Raw genomic sequence first — 9,688 nt, forward strand, 5'->3', positions numbered from 1 at the left:
TAAATGACAAATAGAAACAGGTGCAGGGCCTTTCGCCTCTTCCAATAGACCAGTTCGTACTTCATGGACAATTTTTGTCAAATGACCTTTCATTTCATCCATTATGATGGGCAGATTTCAAAGCAAGATATTACGTAATCTTGCCTTACATAGCAGGATGAAGAAATTGAATAGACCAGGTGACTAGAATATCACATCAATGAACACTCTATATGAAGGTATTTTCTTGTATTTTCTACTCTTAATGCATATTATAGCATGCTGCACAATGTACTTGGCAAACTGTGAAATACCAGTCGTTCGTGGACGCATTGTTGTTTTTTGTAGATGTAAATGGAAAACACAATTCAAAATTATAGATGAATAGTCAAGACATCAAAGTTGGTGCTTATCTCTTTAAATGTAAACCACCATGTCACTTTAGTACCAATGACCTTCCTCTGACCATGCGCAGAATCTTCTGATCATGCGCAGAGTGGAACTACGAACTGGCTTATTGTGTATCATATATCATTCCTAACAATTGTTCGATTTATTATTATTGAATATATTGTACATAATGGAACGTCTTGAATAATGCTGTCAAAGTTTGTGATGGCTGGATTTGTATCTGTTACTTGTACACTCTTAAAATGTTGCGCAACATACTGTCCACACAACAATTGGTTAAAAAAATTATCCAACTGTGGGTAGTTTTCACTCAGTCTGGGGTTGCCACGCACTAAGCTTAGCTTATATAGTGGCAACCCCTGCAACCTTTTAAAAATCGAAATGTATTAATAGAAAATGCAATTTTGTTCAGTGTTTTGCTTGTCAGTTATACGTATATTATTATTGTATTTTCTTCGTTAATATGTTTATGAAAAAGTGTTGCAGAAACCAATAAATGAAATGAAAACCAATAATGTGTATATAGTTTTCACCCAAAGCACACATTATTGGTTCAAAACTACCCAGAATTGGATAAAGTTTTAATCAATTGTGGGAGTGGACGGTATGTTGACCAACATTTTTAAGAGTGTAAACTCTAAATCTGCAGGGGTTTAAAAATTATCCAAGTGGGCAGAGAATAGCAGTGGCGTAATGTGCCAAACATGGAGCAAAAGTTCGTAGAAGACGCGAGCGAGCCAAACAAGCGATAAGATTACTTTTTGACACAAAAATCTATTCTTAATAGATTTCGACAGATATCTAGAAAATAATATAATTTTTCAATATCTTTTTCTTTTTTTTCTTGGTCTAGACCAAGCCCCCCCCCCCCCCGATCTTTAGGACAGAGGTCAATATCAACTAGCCGAACATTGAATTCAATTTGAGTCATAATGACTTAAATGATATCGGTTTTATGTGTTATCAATTGCACCAATCAACTGAATGAAAGATTAATCGCTATGATTTGTGTAATGCGGTCCCATGCGAGAAACATCAACTGGCAAACGAACGATGTTGAAAACAGGTTTCTTGTGCATTGCCGAATATATCATGAAAAATGTTCAGTCTTATCTGTATAAATTCAGTTTTATTTTCAGTCTGTGTATAGTATATGGGGGGTGAGGGGTGCTCGACGGCGCCAAGGTCATGCATGATTTGATTCATGTGATCAAAACTTCTCAATCTGATACAGTTTTTAGTATTTTGATGGGGATGGTGGAGGGGGGGGCGGCAAAATAAACGAAGTGACGTCACTTTTTTCCAATTGAATCTAATGTATAGAGTTACACGACATATGCGTCTCCGGCGTGCAGATAGGGGGGGGGGGCTTGGGGCATGGACCCCCCCCCCCCCGCCCCTCCCCAAAAAAGAAATATATATATATATATATATAAATAGAATAAAATGAAATAAAATAAAATTACCAAGATAAAAGAAGAAATAAAAAGGAAATGAAATGAAAAGTGGTGAAATAATGATATTATATTCTCAATATTATGTCAAAATCTGATTCAAACAAATTATTTTGTGTTAAATAGGTAAAAATTGTTGCTCGCTCGCAGCTTTTTATAGATTTTGCCCCACATGTCATGTTTGCCCCCCTCAAAAACGTCGGCTTATTACCTACTGCTCTTCTTTCGTCCTTCCTCTTTCTCTTTTTAGGGGGCGGGCACCTCGGCCTCACCTATCCCTATAGCAACAGTCCTTGTTTCAACATGTTCAAACGTCATTTTTCCTGACGACAATAATTGTGCTACTTGCAGACCATTTATTTGTGATAGCTTTCTCTTTTATTTGTTCATCTCTCTTTGAGTTATGCAATGAAATTCAAATTCGTCGCAATTTACTGCAAATACATGATGCCGCTCTCTTTAAAACGGTTAATCCGATTTTATCGTAACAAGTTTTATGAACATGATGAAGCGAGGCCCAAATCGTGTGATAATATTTTTGCCCCTTCTTTTCATTTCTGGCTGAAATATTCAGGAGCGCAGCTAGGGTGTTTTGATGTTGGGGCGGGGGAGCAAGCCAATCGAAAGATGATTTTTTTTTCAATTCAATAACATGCAGTGTACTATAAAGTTATACATCCCTACATCTATCTTTTTATATCCTTCTCTCCCCCCATCTCTCTTTCCTTCTGTCTTTTTCTTTATCTTTTCAAGAATAAAAAAACACATAGAAGGAGGTCACCCCTGCTCCCATGTAGCATGTGTAGCACCGCTCGTGCATATATTTAGGCGAATGATTCAGGTGTTTTTTTTAGGCTAATCACAACATATAGAATGATTCAAAGATATTTTTGCCTGATGAAAAGATTGAAGAAATAAGAAAATGTATTTTTTTTCGTAGACGCTCGTGAATCATCGTGACGCTATCAGTGTTATCGTAAGAAATGAAGAGGAAATGAAAAGGGTGAACGCGATGCAACATCGATATCTTAATTTTAGTTAAAGGCGTTGAATGAAAGGGTGATCTTCTAAGGCGATACGTGATTTAGAATTAGAATTTTAGATCATAGTTTTAAACTGTTGAGCGAATACCTTACAAATGGAAAAAAAAACTGTTTATAAGCGAATACCGTGCAAAAAAATCTGTTAAGCGAATACATTCGGTTGTAAAGTGATTTAGCACTCTGTGCGCACCTGCGTACTTGGCACCCCACCCGCCCCCGCCCCACCCTCTCCCCACTTTTTTTTTTCTCTCTCTCTCTCTTCCTCCCACTCCTTCCCCTCTTCCTCCTCCCACCCCCTCTCTCTCTCTTTCTCTTTCTTTGCCCTCTTTCTTTTTTTTTCTCTCCCCTCCATTCTTTCATTCCTTATCTCTTCACTTTCTCTTTTACTCCCACATTCACCGTTCTTGGTGTCACTCTTTCTCTCTCTATTTCTCTCCCCTCTCACCCCTTTCCCCACTCTCTCGATGCACACTGTAAAAAAATGAAGTGCTAATTTAGCACTTACAGTGCTTGTATAGTGACTGCACTACGAGTGATTTTCTATTTCAAATTTAAACTAGAAAATCAGCACTCGTAGTGCAGTCACTATACAAGCACTGTAAGTGCTAAATTAGCCCTTCATTTTTTAAAGTGCATCTTTCTCTTTCGCACATACACCCTCCCTCACGCAATCCACCCACACACACCGGACATACCTACACTCACACACACATTGCGTTTTTAAGGATGATAATTGTGTTTGCAATTCAGCATACAGAAATAGAATGATAATATAATGAATCAATATATTGAAAATAATCCATGAATAAGTAAAGTATCGATTACATAATAAAAAAAAATATATATCAAATTGATTGAATTTACAGAGTGAAATAAGTAAAGAAAGAAAGAATAGAAATAGTCAAATGGGGGTGGGGAGAAGAAAGAGGGAAAGAAAGAGGAAAAAAGTAAAAGGGAGATGTACAATGTAAAGGGGTAAGATTGTTTTTAATAAAAACTTAGTTGTACCCTAATATTAAATGGAAAAATTGTGTCCTTTTTAATGCAAATCGAGCAGAAAAGATGATATTCTTCTTCGCTATGGAAAATTAAATGCTAAAATATGTCTTCGTTGGGAATCTTGTAATAATCTAGGATGGTGGGATAATGAATCACGATGTTAACCACAATCTCGGAGGCTCGGGTGTGAATCGTCTAGAGAGGTTTAAAAGACTATCTTAATTAATTAATATGATCACACTTTCCTGCAAAAAAATGCATCGTGGGATTACGTGTATTTAAAAGGGAAATCCACCCTATTCTAGCATCAATTTTCTTTTAATGAAATCAGGAAGGAATGACAGAACCACTTCGAAGAAAATGATGGCAAAAACCATAAAAGAATAACCGAGTCTTCACACAATTATTTTTTTTTATTATTATGACATCACATTTTCTTCTATTCGCAATCATTGAATAAATTATGAATGATAGATGTATGGATTGACAAGATAGATAGATAGAAAGATAGATAGACTGATAGATAGAATGATAGATAGTTAGATCGTTAGAGATAGATAAATAGGTAGGTAGGTAGGTGGGTAGGTAGGTAGGTAGGTAGGTAGGTATAGTGGGTAGGTGGGTGGGTGGGCGGGCGGTTGGGTGGGTTGGATGGATGGATGGATGGATGGACGGATGGATGGAAATAGATAGAGATTTTGATTCTATTGAAATCATCATTTCTCGCAGTTTCCCTGTCACAAACTGAAATGAACCTGAATTACAAATAAATCAAACAAATCATAAGTCATATCCATTGGGAATGTTTGGCATTACTAAATATAACTTTGGATATCAAGAGGTTATATTCGCACTGCACCAAGAACAATCTGCAAAAAAATATCACAAGCTCTATATTAAACTGTTTACAAATACAGTGTCCATCAAAGGGGAAGTTCACCCCGAAAAAAAAAGGTTTGTTGTAAAAAAGCAAAAAAAATAATAAAAAATATTGGTGAAAGTTTGAGGGAAATCCATTAAAGATAAAGTAAGTTATCAGAATTTCAAGTTTTGGATTTGTGACGTCATAAACGAGCAGTTCCCCATAATATGTATAAAATGCACAAATTTCGATTTGTTAATGGTTCTTGATGACTTGTTCTTGGTTTTTTTTAGGAACGGGTGTGAAATGATTTGTCTATTGTTTTTATAGCAAAAACCATTTCAGTTTTCTTAATAAATGATATTTGATTGATTTTTTTACCATACGATATGTAGGAAAAAGCTGCTCGTATGTGACGTCACAAAGCAAATACTTAAACTTCTAATATCTTCATCATTCTTTGATGGATCTTTCTCAAACCTCCGGTGAAATTTTCAATTATTTTTCTGCTATCTTTACAATGAACCTTTTGTCAATGTGAACTTCCCCTTTAAGCAAAAACGCACCCAAACCCATCAGCCGTTGCTTGGCCAGGCAAGCTTATGAATTTGTCTAACCATGGACCTACTGCTCTGTCAGAGTGTCAGAGTAGTATGGTCTAATCAAGCAAAAATACACGAACGCGGCCCTCAATCCGACAGGTGAAATAATGATAATCATTGATTGTTTTTGTGTTTTTTAATGCCACTTTAGGGAATTTATAGGGCACGACATGAAAAACAACTCACATGTGATGAAGAAGAAAAAAAGTTGAACTTCAGTAATGTCCTTTTCCCGGGTCCTTTTACTTTTGACGGACCTTCGTCATATACATCTATTGATTTGTTTCTCCCCTTTTCTGCTGGTATTGAAATTAACCTGATTCCTGGGTTAATCACCTCCCCTCTGAGATAATGAAGAAAATATTATATTCCGTTGAAGGCCTATACGCTCTATATAAAATCAAAACATAAAAATAATACGAGTATTGGTCATCGCATGACTCGTTCTCTTTGGGGAGCGGAGATCATTTCATTTTCCTGTGGGTGGACACGCAATAGTAACTCGAAAATAAGTTCTTAATTATGTAAATCTCATGAAAAAGTACGATGTATCACGAAGCGCTATACACAAAGGCACTACAAGGTCAAGACTGGACACTTTTATGTTTTTTTTTTTTGTCAAAACGTTCAATTTCGTACGTAGGGAAGGGCGCCCTCTCAATTTGGGTATAGTCAAAGGACAAGTACATCCCAACAAAAAAAAATGATTTGAATAATGAGAGAAAAATCCAACAAGCGTAACACTGAAAAAATCATCAAAATTTGATTTAAAATAAGAAAGTCATGACATTTTAAAATTTCGCTTAATTTCACAAAACAGTTTAACTTTAAAACTTTAAAATGTCATAACTTTTTTTATTTTGCATCCCATTTTGATAAAATTTTCAGCGTTATGCTTGTTGGATTTTTTAAAATCCTTTTATCAAATAAACATTTTGTTGGGATGGACTTGACCTTTAAACCTATGCATATGGGCATGGGATTGTGTATAAAAATATGAGGGGAGGTGATAGAATGGCGAGTGAAGGGGTACAGGGGCGGGACAAGCTGATAATTCCATCTCTCCTTTCCAAGAAATCTCTCAGATATATTTATTTATAGTTTATTTAGCATATTTTTATTCCAAAAAAAAATCAAAAAAATCACCCGTCCCTCACCCCTTTTAAATTTCCCTCTATAATAATGTTTTATACACATTCCCTATGACGATTTGCGAATGCATACCTATACCAAACATTGTTCATGTTGTTGGGAGCCCTTCTCCTGCGTTCCATTAAGTGCCCAGTCTTCCCCTTGCAGTGTCTTTAACCATTCCTTAACCCGATCACTTAACCAAAATTATATTCAGTTTGCGTAATTGTTACGTTATGTCTTTTTTTATTGCTTTAGCTGCATACATTAGTTGTTGAAATGTTATTTTTGCATGATTTCGGATTATGTCTCTGTTCTGATACAATTTGCCTGCTATGTTTATTACAGTGTTATTTGATTTGTGTATTCACAGCTGCAATTATCATTGTGTTTTATATTTCCTTTATTATGTATGTTTACATTTTATTTGAATGAATAATAAAGATTACTACAATACAAAAATATTCCCAAAACAGACACAAAAACATGATCTTTCAAGTAAAACAATATCCGTTATAGATGCCCGAAAATATGGAACGATTTCCTGACTATAATAATACAATAAGTCAACAACTAGATATTAACACACGGTTGTCATGTATTCTCAAAATTAGTATTATGTGCCCCATGTAACTACTTTGCACTCATATTTGGAACCGATTTGGAACGCCTAACTTTCATGATTTGTGTTTCTATTATCATTTATTATGACACAGTCACACCAACGAAACCGACTCCAAACCGACCGATGGTATGTCATTGGTAATAACGTAATAGCTTTGATCGGTCTGGAGTCGGTTTCTGTAGTGTGACTGCTGCACAATTCGGTTACGCCAATTAACTCGACTCCTATAACCAACCGATGTTATGTCATTGGTAATAACGTAATAGCTTTGATCGATCTAGAGTCGGTTTCGTTGGTGTGACTGTAACCAAAACCGACTCCAAACCGACCGATGGTTTGTCTTTTTTTTTATCCAGGTCGACCATCGGTTGTTGGTTACAAAAATCCTAAGCCATTGTGTATGCGATTTTGATTTAATCACAGAGTAAAAACACTGCTTATTTTTTCATACAACGTCGTTAATTTTATGAACCTTACAGTAGTCGTTCAAACAATTTAAACAAGTTTAATTTTTGATACGTAATTTTCAATTAATTATTCATGGTTGTTTAAATTGCTGAAACAACTACTGCAAGGTTCATATAATAATCAGCGTTGCATAAAATTAAAAAAAAGTTTTTATTGTGCAGTAGTCGGTAAGTTCATATTTTAATCAATTTCTTATTGGTTGGTTAAACAATGTCTGAGAGTATAGCAATATGTCGTTCTTATTCACCCTATTAGGACATGTTGATGGCATTATCACCTCGTTTTCATGTAAACCATAATTTCCGAAACAATTATCTGTAATATCCCATGCGACTCGGATGACAATGCATGCAATCAGAACTGATGTTTCAGTGTAACATCCCATGTTGATGTTGTTTCTATTGAATTACTCGGGCACAAACATAACTGACTCAGCAAAACTGTATGCAAAATATTCCCTTCTTGTCCACATCATTTTAAACATATTCTTATTTCCATTGGCAAAATGGAAGATTGCCCGACCAAGCATTGTATTCTTATACCGATATTGAGGGGTTCTAGTGACTCGGTTACAAACGCTATTGACTCAGCGATTTTTTAAATAAAATATTCCTGATGTTTTCATTTATTTTACACAGAGATCTGATATGTCATTGGCAACATGGGAGATTGCCCGACATAGCAATACATCTTGTAAATTACACTGATAGGTTTCGATCTCAACCCGGTTACAAACACAACTGACTCAGCTAAAATGTGTGCAAACTATTCCAGATTTCTTCATTAATTTTACACATGAATTTTATTCGCTATTGGCAACACGGGGGATTGCCCGACATAGCAATGCATTCAGATGAAGAGATTGAATGGTTACGATTTCAACCATTAATAATGGAATGTATTCTCAAAGGGTCACAATTACAATGCTGTTCTATTTCAATATACTTGACTTTTTTTTTTATCTATCTGTGTGTAAATTTCCTCGAATATGCCTGTCCTTACTAATTACAAGATTTTGTGAATACGTATGCATTATCCCATTTATTTTAGGAGGATGATAAAATGATTAAATTTAGTTATGATATTTCAAAAATGCCATGATTTACATGACAATTAATTTGATCTGGTGCCCGATTAAGATAGAAATATCTACATTTTTAAATTTTGATGTATAACCACTTCTCAAGCATGCAATGGATAAGATAAATTCTAAATTTATGAAATAAGTGTTGAAATGGCCATTGTTAAAAAGAATTTTAACCGAAAGATGGCGCTAGACATTAAACAATTAAAACAATTAATACAAATCATGATTTTGATGGTCATTATACGTTCGTATTACAGTTTGCTGTGAGATGGTACTCGACTGTAACTGAGTTTGTAGCTCTAAAGAGATTTGAACAAATTTATTATTAAGTGGCTTTGAACATTTTCCAGATTCGATATGACATTTCGCGTTTACCGTGTATACTAAAGACTTCCATATCCGCATAATAGTTCAGGGGCTGCCCAGGGTAAATATATTTTCAGAAAGGAAATTGTAACTTAGTGTATTCTAATCATGGAACTAGTTGGAAATTGTGGTTAAATTGTCGGAATTCCCTGACAAAGATGATGAGATATATAACAGATAGCATCGCTCAAAATGATAAACATTGTGGGCGGGAATTTTAATAAGTAATAAGGTATATTTCCTCAAATGCCTTCTGGTTCGGTTTTTCCTCCTCCTAGTATGTAATCACTTCTTCCCATACGAATTTGTTCAGTTATTAATTAATTCATATGATGCTTTCATATTCATTTTTCATTTTAATGTATAACCACGCAATTTTTGGGTTCTAATTATGTATTATGATTATACTGTATACATTGTAGATTTTTTGTGTATATTGCAAAAAATGTAAATATTTTTGACAATATATTGTGAACGCATAAATGAAAATAAAACAAACAAAAATACGTATTGATGTATTCAAGTCACCTACAGTTTCATTAAGTCATTCGTTGTTTCATATACTCGTTTATTCATCGATTGGTTCATTATAGTTTTAATATTTTATTTCGAGGTCTTAAGGCTCAGTTGATAAGTCTATGGACTTTGAACCACAAGGTTA

Source organism: Lytechinus pictus, chromosome 19 (assembly GCF_037042905.1).
Source record: "Lytechinus pictus isolate F3 Inbred chromosome 19, Lp3.0, whole genome shotgun sequence".
In the NCBI taxonomy this organism is placed as follows: Eukaryota; Metazoa; Echinodermata; class Echinoidea; order Temnopleuroida; family Toxopneustidae; genus Lytechinus; species Lytechinus pictus.